Raw genomic sequence first — 21,463 nt, 5'->3', positions numbered from 1 at the left:
ATCACTTATATGTAGAATCTAAAAAAAAAAAGATACAAATGAACTTATTTACAAAATAGAAACAAACTTATGGTCACCATGGTGTTGGAGAAGACTCTTGAGAGTCCCTTGGACTGCAAGGAGATCCAACCAGTCCGTCCTAAAGGAGATCAGTCCTGGGTGTTCATTGGAAGGACTGATGTTGAAGCTGAAACTCCAATACTTTGGCCACCTCATGCAAAGAATTGACTCATTGGAAAAGACCCTGATGCTGGGAAGGATTGGGGGCAGGAGGAGGAGGGGACGGCAGAGGATGAGATGGTTGGATGGCATCACCGACTCGATGGACATGGCTTTGGGTAAACTCCGGGAGTTGGTGATGGACAGGGAGGTCTGGCGTGCTGCGGTTCATGGGGTCACAAAGAGTCGGACACGACTGAGCAATTGAACTGAACTGAACCATAGGGGAAAGGAAGGGAGGGATAAATTGGGAATTTGTGATTAACAGATATCCACTATATCTGTGCTATACCTACTGTATGACACAGGGAACTATGTTTAACATTATGTAATAACCTATAATGGAAAACAATCAGAGAATATGAATATACGTATGTATATATACACACACGCACACACACACGGACACAAACACACATACATATATATATGTGAATCAAACTAAATCACTTTGTTCTATACCTGAAAAACTGTAAATCAGCTATACTTCAATTGAAGAAAAAGAGATGGAGGCAAAAACTGGAGTGGTGCATCTCCAAACCGAGGAACATCAGGGACTTCTGGAAGCCATCAGAGGCTAGGAGAGAGGCATGGAACATGAATCCTCCATAAGCAGCCTATCCTGCCCACACCTCAGTTTCAGACTGCTGACCTCCAGAACTGTGCAAGAGTAAATATCTGTTGTTTTAAGCCAACTAGTTTGTAGCAGTCTGTTATCAAAGATGTAAGAAAGTAATACAAGTACTTAATTATTTTACCATATTTTAAAAAGGAAAGAAACACAGCATGAAAACAGCATTAAAAGAATTCCAAACTAAAACTGTCTGCCTAGAAACATATTGGAAGAAATGATTAAAAATGAGATTAGTGTGTCTGTATATCAATAAATAGTTCATGAGGTTTAATCAATCAATACTTATGTATATAATTCAGAAAGACTGTCTAGATTAGATTAGCTGTTCAGTGATGAACTGAACATTGAAGCAACTTGTTGATCTGGCCTGTATCCTCTATGTGTCTAAGAGGAAAGAGAGTATTTCCAGAAGTTTAGCCTCTTTGTGTAAACAGAGGTTTCCACTTCTGCCTTGGGGATAGAAAGCTGAACAGAGTACTACTCCCACCTTAACAGTAAGAAAAATCCAGATGAACTAGCTTTTCTTGAACCTGTGAGAGAGTTGAAGTTAGAAGGTCACCAAGTAGCCCAATTTCCAAGTAAAGAAAGGCCTCTCCAAGGGATGGGAGAATTGGAATACAAGTACGATTTTCCACATGGCAGGCCAAGGAAGACTCAACACCAGGAGGTACCTTAACATTTTAAATAAATTGCCAGAGATAGAGTCTAGGCCAGCAGGAGGATAGAGACCTCTAGGACCCACAGACACACTGGGAGCTGTCACTCACTTGTAGGATTTCCAATTTAGTCCACCAGATGCTCACAAGTAAGGCTGGGGACAAGCAGGAGACCAGAGTGAGCCTCCTTAGGTGATGCATCCCTGGGGGAGAGGACCCACTGCCGCTGTGGGGGTGGGGCAGGCAGGATGCCTTTCCTCCTACTGATCAAAGCCCTTAAGCTGCCTGAGAGGCACAGCAAACCCTGTGGCATCCGGGGCACAGGTAAAGACTCATTAAGGCTTGGGGAAGAATAAAAGATACAGTCCCTCTGTATGGGGGGGGGGGGAGGTGGGCGATGAAGGCGTTCATTACAATAGAGAGCTACTGCTGAGAGAGGGCAGCAGACTGCTCTTCCACATGACCCATCCCAGGCGTGGGACAGAGGCTGGCTGCCCTCGAGAAGAGGCACGCAGACAGCCAGAAAACCCACCTGTGAGGCCCAGGTGTGCAGGCCTACCTCAGAAAAGAACTGAAAGTTGACTATTGTAGATACTTTCATTGTACATGTAGGGTTAAAATGTTATTTGCAGGTGAACTGCAATAATTTAAAAATACATGCAGTAAACCCTAGAGCAGCTCCGAAAAACAGTTCAAGAAAAAGGTATAAATAATAAGTCGATAGTGAGGATAATCTTTTCAACACATGCTAATTGGACAACTATATGCAAAATAAATGAACACTGGTCAACATCCTGTACCATTATAAACTAAACTAGCTGAAAATGTAAAATATTGGAAGAAAAGGTAAGAGAAAACTTGGCATCGGAGAAAATCCTAAGTTGGGCAAAAATCTCTTTGATACAACACAACAAATACAATCCACTTTTTAAAAATTTGTAAATTGGACCTCAGCAAAATGAATGATTTCTGCGCTTCAGAGGGCACAGTGGAAATGCATAAACCAGCCAAAAGCTGTGCGAAAATATTTGCAAAATAAATGCCTGATGAAGGATTTCTATCAAGAGCCTATAAAACTCCATAATAAGAAAACAACCCAATAAAAAAATGGGCAAGATATTTTAAGAGACACTTCACTTGAAGGAAGGAAGATAGAGATGATAAATAAATACTTGAAAAGATGCTTAGCATTATTAGTCATTAGGGAAATCCAAATTAAAACCACCATGAGACATCACTACCTATTAAAATGGCTGAAATAACTTAAAAAAATCAAAGTGTCAACACCAAGTGCTGACAGGAGTTAAGAACAACTGGAATTCTCATGCAATGCTCAGGGAAATACAAAATGGTACAGTCATATTGGAAAGTAGTTTGACACTGTCTGTAAATATAAACATACACATATATTAGCCAGTAATTCCATCCCTGGCTGTTTACCCAAGAGGAATGAAAGTATACTTTCACACAAAAACCTCAATACAAACATTTATAGTGGATTTATTTATTCATAATCACCAAAACCCAGAAAAAAACAAACTATTCAAATGTCATTTAACTGGTGGATGGATAAACAAATTATGGTATACCCATACGATGAAATACAACTGGACAATAAAAAAAACCACATCTAATACCTGCAACACTGTGGATTAGTAAAAAATATGCTGTTAAGTGAAAGAAGCCAATCTCAAAATAAACCGACTGTATGGTTCCAATCACGTGATATGATGGAAAGTAAAACAGCTATGAAACTATAAGAACAGACAACACATCGGTGAATGTCAGACGCCGAGGGTACAAAGAGGGCATAAGGAACATTTTTGAAGTGATGGAAATATTCTATATTGTGAATACAAAGGTGGCTACATGACTGTCATGTTTGTCAAAATTCACATAATGGAACACAAAAGGTTAATTTTGTCATTGATAAATTATAATGCCACAAACCTGACTTCAAAAGAAAAAAAAAAATTGCTATTAGGAAACGTGGATCCCAGGACAGACACCACTGTTGACTTGGCTCCAGGAAGAATGGTGAATGTGTCCCATCACAATTATATCTGGATTGCTACGAAAGAAAAACCTACTTAATCCAGAAAACAATAAGAAGTATATAGAAACATGGGCTTCCCTAGTGGCTTAGCGGTAAAAAGTCCACCTGCCTATGTAGGAGACCTGAGTTGGGAAAATCTCCTGGAGAAGGAAATGGCAACCCACTGCAACACACTTGTCTGGAGAATCCCATGGACAGAGAAGCCTAGTGGGCTACAGTCCATGGGGTTGCAAAGAGTTGGACATGGCTTAGCAACTAAACAACAACCATCTAGAAACATGTAGAACGTGTACAGAATTAAGGAATGATGAATGAACCTATGGGTAGGACAAGCATCTGGGCCTCATGGGAATCAAAAATCAGGAGCAGAAAGAAAGTTTTCGCCAGGGTTGTCCTGTCTTCCTTCTTTATGGCTTCTTTCTCTCAGTGTGTCTGTTCGCTCCTTCCCCCAGCTTCACATGTAATGGAGTAGATAGGATTATCCCATCAAAAATCTACTTCATATTTTCTTACAACGGACACCCACCACCTGCAGCCCAGTGACTCCCCTTTCCACTATCTCAGGTGAGAGAATGTGATCAGTACAATTTAGTTAGGTGTTTACCACTGAGCAATTCAACTGTACACAGGGGAGTAACTCTCAACTGACTGGTCTTAGGAGAAATTGACACATTGTCAGAAACAGTGTTTGATCTGGTTCTCAAACTGTAGCCCGATAATTCCAAAAAACCTGTCCATGATGCTGAGAATCACCCGGGGCACTTGTGCACAACCTCCAAGGCCTCAGAGCAGACCTGCTGAATCCCCGTCTCGACGGTGGTACTCACACTTGGCAGCACACAGGAATCACTTGGGGAGCTTTAAAGCCGCTGATGCCTGGATCCTATACCCCAAGTTTCTGATGGAATTGTTCTGGAAGACAGCTTGGTCATCAGCAGTTTTAAAAGCTCCCCTGTTGAATCTAATGTGCAACTTAGGTGGAGATCCACAGAAAGGACTTGAGAAGCGGTGCGTTGAGTAAGCATCCCAGGTGATTCTTACAGTCAGAGGACTTTGAAAACACTCCTAGAAGTGAGGGATGAGGGAGCAAGTTTAAGAAGTGGAGGTGGGAAGAGGAGCCAGTGCTAGCCTAGAGATCACGCAATCCAGTCTCACCTGGCATAATCTGAGCATTTATCTAGGAGATGGAACGTTGAGTGGTGGAGGAAATAGCCGGTGAAGAGAGAAAGAAATAGCTAGAGCCTTGGGACTACTTACAGTTAATTCTGTCATCCTTGATGCAATCATTCCTTCATCTTCCCATCCCATACTTGCTAGTCATCTATTGTGGACTCAGGAATCATACTAGTAAAGGGACTTGAGACCCCCGGGTGAATAATAATACAGACACATTGGGACTCAGTAGTATTTAAAATGGCTTTTGGCAGCTTAAATGATGGAGGAAAGTCTTGACTGAATTAAAATAAAATAAACAGGATTGTATATTTGCATCCCGGTCCTTTTCATCATACTGTTTCTTTCTCAGAGACAGCCTACATATAATGGTAGCAAAATCCGTTGACATCCTGATTTAGAAACACTTAGCTACCCTTGTCGACAATGAGTCCCATGCTATTTTTAGCCTCTTACAAGAATTAAAACCAACAAACAAACAAGCAAAATCTCTACACAATGGGGCAATCTTCCAGAGGGAAAATTATAGCTTTCTGACCACATTTTATGGACAGATTTCTAACAGTTAACCAGTGGCTGCAGGAAGACACAGATTCCAAAGTCACCTCTCGGCAAAGAGAAGTTGCCGGGGCTTGGAGGGCCGTGTTCCACTGCAGTTCCAGGAAAGAGAGGTGCTTTCCTGCCTTCCCTGGCCCCCAGCCCCCTTCTTTCCTCGGAAGGTTCAGGGTTCATCCTCCAGGCCTCCCATCACTAAGTCACATTCAACTGCAGCATCTCCTGAACGCTGACCCCTTTCTGGTGGGTGTGTTCATACTGGGAAGTCATAAAAACTGGGGAGCAGTTTTCCAGATCAAGCTTCCCTTTGCCAGATAATTCCTGAGCTCCTGGTTTTACTTCAGATGCATGCAATTTAATTTTCTCCCTCACCATCATCCAAATCCAGACATTTAACAATTTCACAGTCTGCCAAACTGTGTTTTATCAGAAGAGTATTGCTGGATCAGGGTGGCGCAGACTAGAAAGAAGACAGCGGAGGGAAACTCCCAGTGGGGACTAGGGACCCACACGCCGGGGGTCTTGCAAACTTGCATCTCTTCATCTCTTTACACCTCCCACTGCCCTGTGAGCTGGTATTCTGCCCCACTTTAGAGACACAGAAATGGAATATTATAGAGTTTTAATCTCGGGCCTTGGGAGAGTGCTGGCTAACAGGAGGTGGCTAATGTAGGGATTCTTTTTACTTGCATTTACGAGAGGATTATTGGGCCTCACGTATCTGTTTGTGTGATTTGGTGTGGTGGGAGTGGGGTGGGGCGAGAGAAGGAGAAGACATAATCTAAGCATTTTATTGAGTACAGACCACACCAAAACTCCAGTCCGTCCCCTGACACCTCTGCTGTCTGGAATGGTTCAGGGTGGGGCACATAAAGGACTCTCCTTTGCACAGCAGAGTCTCACCTTGCCTTTTTCATAAGTGTCTTACAGGAACCCTGCTCTGTGTCTTAGAACGATTAAGCAGGTGTGAACAAGCCTGGTGGCTCCAGGACAGACTGGGTGCTCAGACCTGAAAGACACTGAACGTCTCCAGCCCTGTTCAAGGGGTGTGGAGGGGGCGGTGCTGTTTGGGGGTGTCAAGTTCAGCAAGCATTGTTCCAATTCCCAAAGGGACTTCCTGTTTCTACAAAGAAGTTGAAAAAAGTCATTCAGATTCAGAGGGAGAGAGGGTGGACTATTTTGTTTGTTGGAGGGGGCATTTCCAACCTGGGAGGTAGCTGCATTTCAGTATGTGTGTGTGTGTGTGTGTACACGAGGAAGTGTGAGGACCAAAAATCCTCCTCACATTCAACAAGCACTAGAAATTATCTCATTTCTTACCTGCGCCCTCCTCGTCCCCAAAAAACGGTCATTCCAGCAGATTCTTTAAAAGGAAACCATTTTATGTTGAGACAGGTTGGGTATGGATGATATATTTTAAAATTTCCACTACAGCATGTTTTCCAGAGTTCCTATCGAGAACACTGATTTATTGATATCAATAATCGATATTTATGGATATCAATAATCGAGTACATATAGCGACATTCACTTACATGACATTTATATGGTGGAATGAATTTAGTCTTTTTTTTTAAAGACTAGTGATAAAGCAAGATAAATTATAATCTGCAAAATATTAATTGAACTTTAGCACCCTGTGACCTTGCAAACGTCCTCATTTCTCTTTCACAATCTTTCTTCTCCATCTCCCCAAAGTATTCCCCACCCCCTCACTCCTGCCCTGACTGGAAGAACCAGTTTGTCCCCTTGCCTTTACCCCAATACCATAAACTGAAAACAAACTTATGCCCCAGGACAGGGTGCTTGGTCGTTTTTCCATTGCTCTCCTCTGATAAGGTCTTGTTGGTTTTGGATTCTGTCCCTGAAAACCCCAAGAGCACACTTTCTAGGTATAGAACAAAATAAGTGTTTTTTTTTTTTTTTTTTTAATTCCTCTACTCAGCAGAATCTTGCTGAGTGTGTGGGATAGATACACGGACTCAGTGGTGCAAGATTTGATTGGAAGCAGCTGACTAGCCCCGGCCATCTGGTAAATGCACTCACCAAAGAGGCTGTCCCTTGTGGTTGCTTAAGAAAAACATTTGTAGTCTCTGGGTCACAATTGTTTTTCCTTTGTTCTGCTAAATGCTGAATTGAGGCTTGCTTTTCCCCAGACGCTGGGGATGAGGCCTCTAAAGAGAGGGCTGCGTGCTCAAGGGAGGGACCCCAGGTCTGTGTGCCGGTGATCTCTTATGTGAGCCCCATACTTCTAGACCCTTCCTCTTGGTCTTGTGGGGATTTACTGATATATCTCTCCCCCTGCCCTTCATCACTTATCCTCTTATAGATCAAAACTCTAAGATCTAGAGATCAAAACTGCAGTGCTACAAAGTAATGGGGCATCCTCCCTGACTTCTCCAGGAGACTGTAAGTTTCCTGAAGGCAGGTGCTAACTCAAAACATAGAACTTGGCAAGAAGAGCCATCTGATAAATAGCTTTCCAGCATTTCAATGCATCAGTGAGTGTGGCCTCTTTTCTCAGTTTCTCTAACCCGGTTCTGGAGTGGTGAGGCATGACCGAAGAACACGGAAAAAAACCCCATTGTCCCTGCACATACGTCCTGCTTCTATCCCATCTTCACTTTTGGGAACCACAACTATTGAGCATGGACCTGAGTAGATGTACTCTGAGATGAAAATGATCAAGAAAAAAAAAATCCAAACTCCCACCACTCCCGCCGGTTTGGACTTACCATGGTGATTTATTTTGATTCCACTAAACTGCCTAGAGAAGGGGCAGAAACTCATTCTTTATCTTCCACTGTTCAAAAGTATGCTGTAGACTGTTTGAAGTCATAAGAAAAGAAAGGCATCTTGAGCAACTGGCGGAAAAAAAAAAAAAGGAAAAATGCAAATATTGAAGTTTGGGCTGAGAAGACAGAAGAATGATTATTAGAGAAGCACAAAGTTTTCCCCCCAAAAGTGGGAATTGCTTCTCTCTTTTTCTTTGGGTGATCTCAAGGTGGCTTGAGTTGTAAATATGAACTGGTTTTAACTGGCCTCCTGAGTGGCCTTGGAACTTAAGACCAGAACTGGTCAAAGATCTTTTATATCCCTCAACCACAGGGAGGAAAATGAAGGCAGGGTCCCTAGCAGCTTAATCAGCAGGCAAAGTCAAGCCTTTTATTCTTTGTATACCACAGTCAACAAAAAGTCATTGCTTAATTAACCCCTCTGAATGAATACCTGATAATTAATAAACCCATGAAGTATACCCTAAGGCTTTAAGTTGAAGAAGGCTCCTCTCTTCAAGTAGAAAAGAGCTAAAAAAAAACACACACACAAAAACATGCTGAACTAATGGGAAAAAATTCCGGTAGAAGGCAAAGCAATTAGGATTAGTGAATTCCATTTCATTTAAAGTTCCAAGATATAGAAGCCATTTATCTAACAAATTAATAATGGGAGTGACTTGCCTAATATAGTAACAAGTCCTTCTATTTTATTAGTGGAAATCCAAACTGAGTAATTTAATGATAGACAAGCTTCCATATATATAATTTTTTGTGATGCCTTTTTTTTTTTTAATGTCATTGCACAGAGATGGTTGTAGATTTATGGGTCCCTTCTAAATGAGTCCCCTCTCCAGTTTGGAATGATACATTAAACATTATGGCTCTGTAGAAAATCAATATATTTTTAGGGTTTTCTTTCATTTTAAAGAGCTTTATCATCTGGTTAATTGTGCCACCATAGGAGCCTGGTAGGCTGCAGTCCGTGGGGTCGCAAAGAGTCAGACACAACTGAGCGACTTCACTTTCACTTTTCACGTTCATGCATTGGAGAAGGAAATGGCAACCCACCCCAGTGTTCTTGCCTGGAGAATCCCAGGGACAGTGGAGCCTGGTGGGCTGCCGTCTATGGGGTAGCACAGAGTTGGACACGACTGAAGCGACTTAGCAGCAGCAGCAGCAAGAGAAGAGAAGCGCTGATAAGGCAATTCGTGGTTCACAGGTATTAGGAAATTTGCCGTAGACTCTGCAAATGGGGACCACTGGGCCTCTGCTGAACAGACTTTGAAGAAGCTGGTGGAAGGGCGGGAAGGAAGGCACTAACTCAGGGCCACAAGACTACATTTTCTCTCTAAATTGGGAGAAAATAGGAGATGTGTCCTGAAAGCGTTCATGACAGTGATATCAGGACAAGAGCCACTGTGCTCAAGTTTCCCATGGGGCCTCTGGGGCTTTCCTTGGGGCCCAAGGCAGTGATCAGGACTTGAGAACACTGTCCCTCTGACCCTCTTTTTGTCTGAGGAGATGCTCATCTACCCATTCGATAGATACTGAGTTCCTGCCATATGCCAGGTATTTAGCGAAGAGTCCTTCCAAAATTTATTAATACAAACAGCTCATACAGCTCAGTATCAAAACAGCAAACAACCCAATTAAAAAATGGGCAGAAGACCTGAAGAAACACTTCTCCAAAGAAGACATACAGACAGCCAAGAAGTAAATGAAAAGATGCTCAACATCACTAATTATTAGAGAAATGCAAATCAAAACTACAATGAGATATCACCTCACACCAGTCAGAATGGTCATCACCAAAAAATCTGCAAACAATAAATGCTGGGGAAGGTGTGGAGTAAAGGGAACCCTCCTACAGCGTTGTTGGGAATGTAAATTGGCACAGCCACTATGGAGAACAGTGTGGAGTTTCCTTTAAAAATCTAAAAATAGAGATACCATACAATCCAGCAATCCCACTTTTAGGCATATATCCAGAGGAACACATGGTACCCCAATGTTCATAGCAGCTTTGTTCACAATAGCCAAAACATGGAAGCAACCTAAATGTCTACAGACAGATGAATGGATAAAGAAGATGTGGTACATATATATATCCAACAGAATATTACTCAGCCATTAAAACAAATGAAATTATGCCATTTGCAGTAACATGGATAGACCTGGAGATTATCATACCAAATGAAGAAAGTCGGACAGAGGAAGATAAATTTGTGATATCACTTATATGCAGAATCTAAAAAAATGATACAAATGAACTCACAGACTTAGAGAGTGAACTGATGGTTAATTACCAGGTGTGGAAGGGTAGTGGGGGAGGGATAGATTGGGAGTTTGGGATCGATGTATACACACTACTATTTTTAACATAAAATGCCTTTCCATGAAAAAAAGGAGAGTCCTTGCTCTTTCCTCAAACTGATGGAGGAGTTAAACTGATGGAGCTGTCTTAATGGTGATCGCCCCAGAGTTCCCTCTCTCATTCATGCCTGGAGAACAACGTGCTTCAACGTGGTGACAGGCAATAGCCACTAATAGGGGTGACACATGGTCTGAAAGAAATCTGAGACTTGACAAAAGAGAAGAATGACATCCAAGTCCCAGAACCATGACCTTGTCCAGGTCCGAGCCTCAGTATCCATCATCTGAACGTCAGGAATTGAATATTTCCTACACAGGCTAGTTACTGTGCTGTAGGTCAGACTTCTGTCATATGGTGAGCAGGTGGGAATGCTAATAACCTTTTCCATTCTGCTGGTATGCAAAGTCTTGGAGGAATTCCAGAACTCGAAATAATAATAATGATGATAATATTAACAATAATAATACTGGTCACAGAAACACTGAGAGTAGATACCATGCCAGGCATTCTGCACAGAATTTTCTAACGTATCCCATAACCTGAGGAGAGCAATGTAATCTAGCCCATTTAGAGACACAAAAGTGGGTCTTTATCTTTCTGATCCATAGCCTATAACCCACCTGGCTCCTCTGTCCATGGAATTCTCCAGGTGAGAATACTGGAGTGGGTAGCTGTTCCCTTCTCCAGGGCATCTTCCCAACCCAGGGATCAAACCCAGGTCTTCTACACTGCAGGAAGATTCTTTACCATCTGAGCCACCAGGGAATCCCTTCTGATCCATTACTAAAGCTATTATTATGAATAGTGAACATGTATTGAGTGTTTATAACTATATACCAGGAACTTGATATTTATTCTCATTCATTCATTCGCAAATATTTACCGAGTGCCAGGTATTCATGGTAGGATTGTCTTATTAGTATATACTGGTCAACAGGAGAGAAAGCCAGTCAGGAGAGAAAACAGAGCAGTTGTGAAGTGGATACTGTTGTTACACTTAATCTGTAGGTAAGGAAAACAAGGACATAAGACATGACTAGTCCACAGCAGGACTGGATTCAAATCCAGATTCTTCACTTTTAACCTTGACACTTATTGCCTCTAAGAACATTTCCTGGGCTCAGGGGACTTTAGACTTTGGGGATGGGGTGGCAGAGATGACCTGTCCAGAGATGTCCATGTGCCAGCATGACTACAGGTCACTCCTTACTATCTATCGGATACTGCTTCCCAGCCAGGAGACCCAGGTCTATCTTGAGGGCAAACCCCAGGCTCCAAACCAGCAGCCCTGGTTCTTCTTTTTGCCACCAATAGCCATAATTATGGAAAGTTGCTCATTTTTCTGTGCTTCCCTTATCAGTCAAACAGAGTTAGCCATATCTATCTTAGAAGGATCCCTCATCTATTCAAAATGAGACCCTCATGAAAATATGTTTTGAGAGCCAAAAAACACAATATCCATTTAAGATACTACTAATTTGAACAAATGGTGGAAAGAAGTTGAGATGGATTTATTAATTTGCTCTCGCTTTTGATTTTGCCCAATGACACTGATGATAAATATATAAAGGAAAAGTGCCAGTTGAAACAGAAAACAGGGACATGAAACACTCTCAGCATGAAAGTTGAGAGAGATCAAATTGCTTCTGATGATCTTTGCCTCTTTCTGTTGGCAAACTAGCCCCTCTACTGCAAACTTCTCAGCGAAAGCACCATAGCTGACACACTCTATTTCTCCCTACAAAATGAGGCTTTCTGTACGCAGTGTTGCTTAAATTTTTACACAGGAATCAGATGCATTTATCTAAACACACACGTGCTCCAAGATCAATTGTATTTGATAATATAATGGGTGCATTTTTCATCTTTAAAATTCTGGCAAGAGTAGTTTTCCTTTGCAGATTGAATTAGCAAAATAGGACCAGATGAAGTCAATCATCAGTTGTTCAAAAGCAGGTACATATTATAGAGACAGATCATAACCTTGGGGGCTGCTAGTGTGGGAAGATAAATTCCTCCTCATAAAACGTGTATTAGTAGCAATCGGCACCAATGCACTTCATTTCTCACACCCTTGTAAATCTTCAGAACTTGAACGAGGTACTTACTTCCTATTACCTCACTCAGATCAGAAAAGTCGAGATCATCCAAAAAAAAAAAAAAAATCCCTCTTTCTTTTCCAAACCTGCTTTGCTTCTTTCTAAAGAACTGTAGCATAAACATTAAGCAGAACTAGTTAACGGGAGTTTTAAGAATTAAAAAAATTTAAAGGCTCAGCCAAGTCTAGACATCCCAAAATAAGTGGATGGTAGGGGGATACAAGACTTTGGTCCAGTTATTCTGGCCACCTTCTTAATGGACAATTTGGATCGCTGCACAGTCAATCCGCTTAATTGCCTCTGTGTTGGCCATTAAAACAAATTGAATGCGCTATGGCCAATTTGGTCATGTCATAAAGAAATGGCCTATAGGACCCATGGAGAAGCAGAATTTCAGCCATTATTCGATTATATCTGATCAATGGAGACAGCTTGTATGGGAAATTCAGGAGCCAGAGAATATCATATAGGAGCCCTTGGCCTACGCTGCCGACTACATTATTAGGATCAACTATCAACAGCAATGACATCAGCCAGGTTGTTGACAAAGCATCACCTTACTCTGTCCTGGGGAGAGAAAAGTCAGTGCCTCATGACTTTGCCTAAAATCTCCAGTCAGCAAACCAACAAGTCATCTTCTCCACTTTGAGTCCTGAGTAATTTGAGAAAGAGAAAAAAAAAATTTCAAATCTCCACTGGCTTTGACCTCTAATGTTGGTACAAAAATAGATCTCTTGCTGCATTCATGGTGATTAATGCTGGGTAAAAGTAATTTAAGCAGGGCCTAATTTTCTTATTTTTCTAGATCTCATCTCCAGGTACTGTAACTTTCCCTGTCCCGCTGCTTATTTGAGAGGTCTCAGCATCTTCATTTGGGGCCTCTTCGACTGAGAGTGTCATCTGAAGTCACCTTGTTCTTCAGAACTTTTGTGAAGCTAGATGAGAGGAATGACCCTTAGCAAGGGTTTGGCTGGATTATACTTGATAAGTTTAAGCCAAGAAGAAATAACTGGGGGTAATATTAATGAACACTTGTTATATGCTAGGTGCTAAGCACAGCATTTTAAATATATTGTTTCATTTAAACTTCAACTGATCCTGAGAGGTAGCTTCTCATTTCTCCACTGCCTAAGTGAGGCAGCTGATACTTCAGAGTTTAATGACTTATCAAAGTCAAGGTCATCCAGCAGGGTCAGGTTCGGGATGTAACTTCTGGCCCCTCTGACTTCAAGGCTCGCGCTCGTAAATAACCATGTTGTCCTGACTATCACTGGCTGCTCCCTCGGCCTGTGAAGAGCTGTGTTCTCAGCCAGGGGTTCCGTGTTAATGGGGAGGTTAGCAATGGGATAGGAACCAAAAAGATATCACCACATGGCACCAGTGGGAAGTGTCTGTCACCACTGTATTGATAGTTGGGCTAGAGACCCTGTTGTTCAGTTGCTCCATCATGTCTGACTCTGCAACCCCATGGACTGCAGCACCAGGCTTCCCTGTCCTTCGCTATCTCAGGAAGTTTGCTCAAATTCATATCCGTTTAGTCAGTGATGCCATTGAACCATCTCATCCTCTGTCACCCGCTTCTCCTCCAGCCCTCAATCTTTCCCAGCATCAGGGTCTTTTCCAGTGAGTTGGCTTTTTGCATCAGGTGGCCAAAAATATTGGAGCTTCTGCTTCAGCATCAGTCCTTCCAATGAGTATTCAGGACTGATTTCCTTTAGGATTGACTGGTTGGATCTCCTTGCAGTCCAAGGGACTCTCAAGAGTCTTCTCCAGCATCACAGTTTGAAGGCTTTAATTCTTTGGCGCTCAGCCTTCTTTATGGCCCAACTCTCATATCTGTACATGACTATTGGAAAACCCATAGCTTTGACTATATGAACTTTTGTAAGCAAAGTGATGTTTCTGCTTTTTAACACATGGTCTAAGTTTGTCATAAATTTTCTTCCAAGGAGCAAAAATCTTTTAATTTCATGGTTGTAGTCATAGTCTGCAATGATTTTGGAACCCAAGAAAATAACTGCCGCTCTTTCCACTTTTTCCCCATCAATTTGTCATGAAGTGATGGGGCCAGATGCTATGATCTTTGTTTTATGAATGTTGTGTTTTAAGCCAGATTTTTCACTTTCCTCTTTCATTCTTATCAAGAGGCTCTTTAGTTTCTCTTCACTTTCTGCCATAAGGGTGGCATCACCTGCATATCTGAGGTTGTTGATATTTCTTCCTGCAATCTTGATTCCAGCTTGTGATTCATCCAGCCCAGAATTTGACATGATGTACTCTGCATAGAAGTTAAATAATCAGGGTCACAATATATAGCCTTGTACTCCTTTCCCAATTTTGAGCCAGTCTGTTGTTCCATGTCCGTATCTAATTGTTGCTCCTTGACCTGCATACAGGTTTCTCAGGAGACAGCTAAGGTGTTCTGGTATTCCCATCTCTTTAAGAATTTTCCACAGTTTATTGTGACCCATACAGTCAAAGGCTTTAGTGTAGTCACTGAAGAAGTAGATGCTTTTCTGGAATTTTCTATGGTCCAATGATCTATGGTCTAATGAATGTTGGCAATTAGATCACTAGTTCCTCTGCCTTTTCTAAATTCAGCTTGTACATCTGGAAGTTCTAAGTTCATGTACTGCTGAAGCCTAGCTTGAAGGATTTTGAGCTTTACCTTACTAGCATGTGACACGAGCACAATTGTATGGTGGTTTGAACATTCTTTGGCATTGCCTTTCTTTGGGATTGGAATGCAAACTGACCTTTTCCAGTCCTGTGGCCATCGCTGAGTTTTCCAAGTTTGCTGGCATATTGAGTGCAGCACTTTCACAGCATCATCTTCCAGGATTTGAAACAACTCAGCTGGCATTCCATCACCTCCGCTAGCTTTGTTCATAGCAATGCTTCCTAAGGCCCACTTGACCTCACATTCCAGGATATTTGGCTAAGTGGATATTAGGCAAGTGACCATACCATCTTGGTTATCTGGGTCATTAAGACATTGTTTTGTATAGTTCTTCTGTGTATTCTTGCCACCCCTTCTTAATCTCTTCTGCTTCTGTTAAGTCCTTACCATTTCTGTCCTTTATTGTGCCTATCCTTGCATGAAATATTCCCTTGATATCTTCCATTTTCTTAAAGAGATCTTTAGTCTTTCTCATTCTGTTTTCCTCTATTTCTTTGCATTATTCATTTAAGAAGGCTTTCTTATCTCTCCTTGCTATTCTCTGAAACTCTGCATTCAATTGTGTGTATCTTTCCCTTTCTCCATTGCCTTTTGCTTCTCTTCTTTCATCAGCTATTTGTAAAGCTTTCTCAGACAACCATTTTACCTCCTCGCATTTCTTTTTCTTTGGGATGGTTTTGGTCACCGCCTCCTGTACAACATTATGAACCCCTGTCCATAGTTCTCCAAGTACTCTGTCTACCAGATCTAATCTCTTGAATCTATTCATCACCTCCACTGTATAATCATAAGGGATTTGATTTAGGTCATACCTGAATGACATAGTGGTTTTCCTTACTTTCTTCAATTTAGGCCTGAATTTTGCAATAAGGAACTCATGATCTGAGCCACAGTGAGCTCCAGGTCTTGTTTTTACTGACTGTATAGAGCTTCTCCATTTTCAGTTGCAAAGAATATAATCAATCTGATTTCAGTATTGACCATCTGGTGATGTACGTGTACATGTGTACATGATGTACATGTGTGGATCACAATAAACTGTGGAAAATTCTGAAAGAGATGGGAATACCAGATCATCTGACCTGTCTCTTGAGAAACCTGTATGCAGGTCAGGAAGCAACAGTTAGAACTGGACATGGAACAACAGACTGGTTCCAAATAGGAAAAGGAGTACATCAAGGTTGTATATTGTCACCCTGCTTATTTAACTTATATGCAGAGTACATCATGAGAAACGCTGGGCTGGAAGAAACACAAGCTGGAATCAAGATTGCCGGGAGAAATATCAACAACCTCAGATATACAGATGACACCAACCTTATGGCAGAAAGTGAAGAAGAACTAAAGAGCCTCTTGATGAAAGTGAAAGAGGAGAGTGAAAAAGTTGGCTTAAAGCTCAACGTTCAGAAAACTAAGATCATGGCATCTGGTCCCATCACTTCATGGGAAATAGATGGGGAAACAGTGGAAACAGTGTCAGACTTTATTTTTTTGGGCTCCAAAATCACTGCTGATGGTGATTGCAGCCATGAAATTAAAAGATGCTTACTCCTTGGAAGGAAGGTTATGACCAACCTAGACAGCATATTGAAAAGCAGAGACATTACTTTGCCAACAAAAGTCCATCTAGTCAAGACTATGGTTTTTCCAGTGGTCATGTATGGATGTGAGAGTTGGACGGTGAAGAAAGCTGAGCACCGCAGAACTGATCCTTTTGAAGTGTGGTGTTGGAGAAAACTCTTGAGAGTCCCTTGGACTGCAAGGAGACCCAACCAGTCCATCCTAAAGGAGATCAGTCCTGGGTGTTCATTGGAAGGACTGATGTTGAAGCTGAAACTCCAATACTTTGCCACCTCATGCAAAGAGTTGACTCATTGGAAAAGACCCTAATGCTGGGTAGGATTGGGGGCAGGAGGAGAAGGGGACGACAGAGGATGCGATGGTTGGATGGCATCACCAACTCGATGGACATGGGTTTGGGTAGACTCTGGGAGTTGGTGATGGACAGGGAGGCCTGGCGTGCTGCGATTCATGGGGTCGCAAAGAGTCGGACACGACTGAGTGACTGAACTGAACTGAACGGATGTACATGTGTAGAGTCATCTCTTGTTTTGTTGGGAAAGGGTGTTTACTATGACCAGTGTGTTATCTTGATGAAACCCTGTTAGCCTCTGCTCTGCTTTATTTTCTACTCCAAGGCCAAACTTGCCTGTTACTCCAGGTATCTCCTGACTTCCTATGTTTGCATTCCAATCCCCTGTGGTGAAAAGGACATCTTTTTTGATGTTAGCTCTAGAAGGAACTACATGAGACTCATATACCTAATGGAAGATGACTTCTTTTAAAGAGCTTATGTTAAATGCTATTAAGCGTTTCTATTAAGAAACTTAGGTTTCTGTCTCCTGATGTTTTGGGATTAATAAACGTTAACTCAGAGATGCTTCTGAGGAGGTGAAGAAAGTCATCAACCCTTTAGTAGATGGGACTCACAACTTTTCTATAATTATGTTTTCAAGAAAAAAAATCAGTTTGTAAATGGACAAGAAGACTATTCATTTCATAAACCAAGATGCAGTGGAACTACTTTCAAGAGAAGTTCTACCAGTGAATTTTAAATTGCATCAGAGTCACCAATAATTAATTACACACAACTTTTCAGCAAAGCCATTACTACATAGTGCAAGAGATATCTGTAATATCACCACCTGAAACACATTATGAGGATTTTTTTCTTAGATCAAGGGGTTAAAAGATTGGCAACCTTGATTTCATGCTGTTTCTGGGACCCTTTCCAAGGGGGAGGATATTGCTAGGGGCTCAGTTGTGTGTGTGTATGTGTGTGTGTGTGTTGTGCGTTTGGCAATAGGAAAATTCCCGGAAGAATCTGTAAGTTAACAAGGTTCAGAGGAGCATGCTGTTTTGAGAGGAGGTGCTTCCTCTCTAAGCCAATAAATGGGCAGACCGTGAGCCTGTTCTTTAACGGTCCAGAAAATAAAGGACATTACTCATCTTTGAATCTTTTGAAAAGGTAACATAGTGGATCAAAATACAGGGTTGGAATCAAGGCACCAGCATCAGAGGCCTATACTCTGTCACCCACCAACTGGTCCACTTTTACAAGTTCCTGAACTTCTCTGAGCCTCTGTCTCCTCATCTATAAAACGAGGATAACAAGACTCAATGCCATTGGGATTAAATACGATAAGGTACAGATGTTCAAAATTTTGTAAAAGTTGAACCTAGTGCCTGGCATAAATAGGCACTCAATAAAATGACAAAAAATGGACACTTAATAAACATGGAGATTTAAGCATTCACACTAACTGGTGTAAAGCTTTAAACCCAGGAAGAAATCAGAATTGTAACATGCAGTGAGGAATAAACTATTTGCCACATTTGCTCAGTGAAGGTTAAGACTTTAAAGCACCCCAAGCATTTTTCATGTGGGCAAAATGATTCTTCACTCCTAAACCCCATTACCCAGAGGCTCCGAGACTGGTTGGGGGTGGGGGGGTGCGGGCGGTTCTCCTTGGTAGGATTTTTCTTGCCAAACGAGATGATGGGGAACATTACCTGAGTGTCTGTGCCGAGATGATGTCATGTCCTTTGAGAGAAGAGCAAAGAGATATATCACAGCTCAGAAGCCCACGGGTTTGGCTAAATGACAGTAGTTCTCCAGCCCCTGAACTGGCTTGACTGGTTCCAGAGAAATAAGCTCATCTGAGAGAACCAGGGCCCAAGGATGTGCCTGGACACAGCCGTCAGCTCTCAAGCTCCTCTCCTGCTGAATCAATCATTCAGAACCAGCTCGGGCTTTGTGCCTGTCTGTCTTTAAATACCCGCAGCTACAAGAGCCCCAAGAAATTGATCACCCTGCCATTCCAGTGTTGCTGGGGAAGTCTCAAGCCTTCCCCTTCTTGCCAACACATGACTTCGGCACTAGTGAGCCCTTCTCCTTAGGGCCCCCGACCTCCCTAGCGTGGCCATCACTGCCAGAAGTCCTTACATGGAGCTGCTCAATTGCTACCCCTTCCTGTCACCAGATCTAATCCCACAGGGCCACCAAGCACAGCCTTTAAGCATCCGCATTCTAAGAAGATGTCTCCAGCTCCTGCCTGTGCTGGGGTTTAGCATCCAACAGCTCAAGGTCTCCCTGACGATTCCGTCTCCACTATTGAGGACCTCATCCGCACATCGGGATGATGACGCCAGCATCCCTGGATCCCTACTCTCCAGGGCAGGGACCACAGCTGACCCATCCCTGAAGCCTCGGCACCTGATAGAATGTGGGCCGTGGAGGGAGTTCCCCAGTTCTTCATTTCCTGTCATGTGTTTCCCATTTATCTCTGGAATTCTTTGAAATGTGTCGGAATTCCTGCACAGAGCGTGTTTCTCTTTATCACTTTAGGTAAAGGATATCCAGCCATTGTAAAGTATGTCCCAACCATATTAACCCTTGTATTAGCCCCCTGAGGCTGCCATAACTAATTACTGCAAGCTAAGTGGCTTGAAACAGCAGTGATGTCTTCTCTCATGGTTCTAGGGGCTAGAAGCCTGAAATCAAGATGTTGGCCGGGCCCTGCTCTCTCCAAGGGACTCTACAGAGAATCTGTCCCATGCTTTTCTCTTAGCTTCTACTGTCGCCAGGGGGGCAGTCCTTGGCTTTCCTCGAAATCCTTGCCTCCCCGGTCGCATGGCTTCTTTACATTGTCTCCTTTCTGTGCATGGCTGTGTGTTTCACACGGCATTAGTCTCTGTGTGTGTCTGTCTCCGTGTCTCTTCCTCTTTTCTTATAAGGACACCAGTCACTTTAGATGAAGGTCCCACTCTACTCCAGTATGACCTTATCTGAATTTGCATCTTATTACACCTTCAAAGACCCTTTTCCAAACAAGATCACGTTCACAGGTACCAGGGGTTAAGGCTTTAGCATCTCTTTGGGGAATATGGCCAACCCACAATAGCCTGGTACAAGATGCTTCCCCATGCTGGGCCTCAGTTCCCGTGTCTTGTAAAATGGGAGTCATTTCCCCCACTGCACTGAGGTCTGGTGGAGATTCACTGAGACGATGCCTGTGCCTTGTGCTGAGCAAGGCTTCACCTACGACTTGTCTTCCTGTTCCTCCTTAACCCTCTTCCCAGCTGTTTGTGGCAGAATATACAGACAACAAAGAAAGTTCCAGCAGGTAGGACTCTGTTCCATGGAGGCCAAGTCCAGGTCCAATAGTTAGTTCTCAAAGAGCCTGCGTCCTCCAGACTGGAGGACTCTTCTTTGTGGTTAGGTCCTCTGCTTAGTTTATTCTTCTTTGCATAGAATGCAGGGGCCAGACTTGGTCAAGTGACTCTAATACAAGTTTAGGGTGATTCTAGGACAGCAGACCGAGATATGTGTCTTTGGCTGGTTACCCCTGTCATGAGTGGTTTATCTTTTCATGGTCCAAACAAATAAATACATTTACGAAAATGCCTAAAACCTATAGGGAATCGAGTTTCCAAACTGTGTTCTTGTGGCTGACTTTTGAATCAGAGTTTAGTAATTATGAGAAGAAAACAGCAAGTTGCATTTGGCAATGCAACACAAACTGTACCTCTGGAAAGGTCAAATACTAGTTGTGATTAACCAGACGAGTCACACGTTCTCCTGGTTAAAACAATCCTGAGTTTTAAGCCTATTTATAGGATCCCACACCCATTTTTCCGACCCCCATCCTTGCAGAAGTTCATGACTGGAATCTGCCGTGAGGTGGGGTTTTCTCTCTTTTTTTTTTTCTTTTCAATCAGGGAGATGATTTCCATATCCTGTGGTTTGGCAGTCTGCACTTGAACGATCCTATAGCATTATCAGGGTGCCAACAGCTGGTTTAGAATAAACAAGCAGTGATGCATGGAGCTGGCAAGTCCATATGGTTTGGAAAAGAAAATGAAATAAAATAAAAAACATTTGTTATCATTTTTGGAGTTTCTGAACACAACCAGCTTCAGCACCACTCTAACGCCTTGCATGACTTTCTTAAAAAAAAAAAAATAAATAATAATGAGCGGGAACATTTTGTTTTGCTGGGAAGAGCGGCTTACTCTGTGGATAGGGCGAGAAGCCTGGGTTTCCAGCAGCTGTTGCTCATCTCTGGTTCAGGGACTCGTGATGGCCCTGATTTGGCTCCTGCCTGATGGCTGGAATGGGGGAGCCGATGAACTCTTCTGCTTATCATCCCAGGCTCTGCAGAGTATGGCGCTCACCAA

This window comes from Giraffa tippelskirchi, chromosome 7 (genome assembly GCF_054371585.1).
Source record: "Giraffa tippelskirchi isolate mGirTip1 chromosome 7, T2T-mGirTip1v1.2.pri, whole genome shotgun sequence".
In the NCBI taxonomy this organism is placed as follows: domain Eukaryota; kingdom Metazoa; phylum Chordata; class Mammalia; order Artiodactyla; family Giraffidae; genus Giraffa; species Giraffa tippelskirchi.
This window is presented reverse-complemented; position numbering follows the sequence as displayed.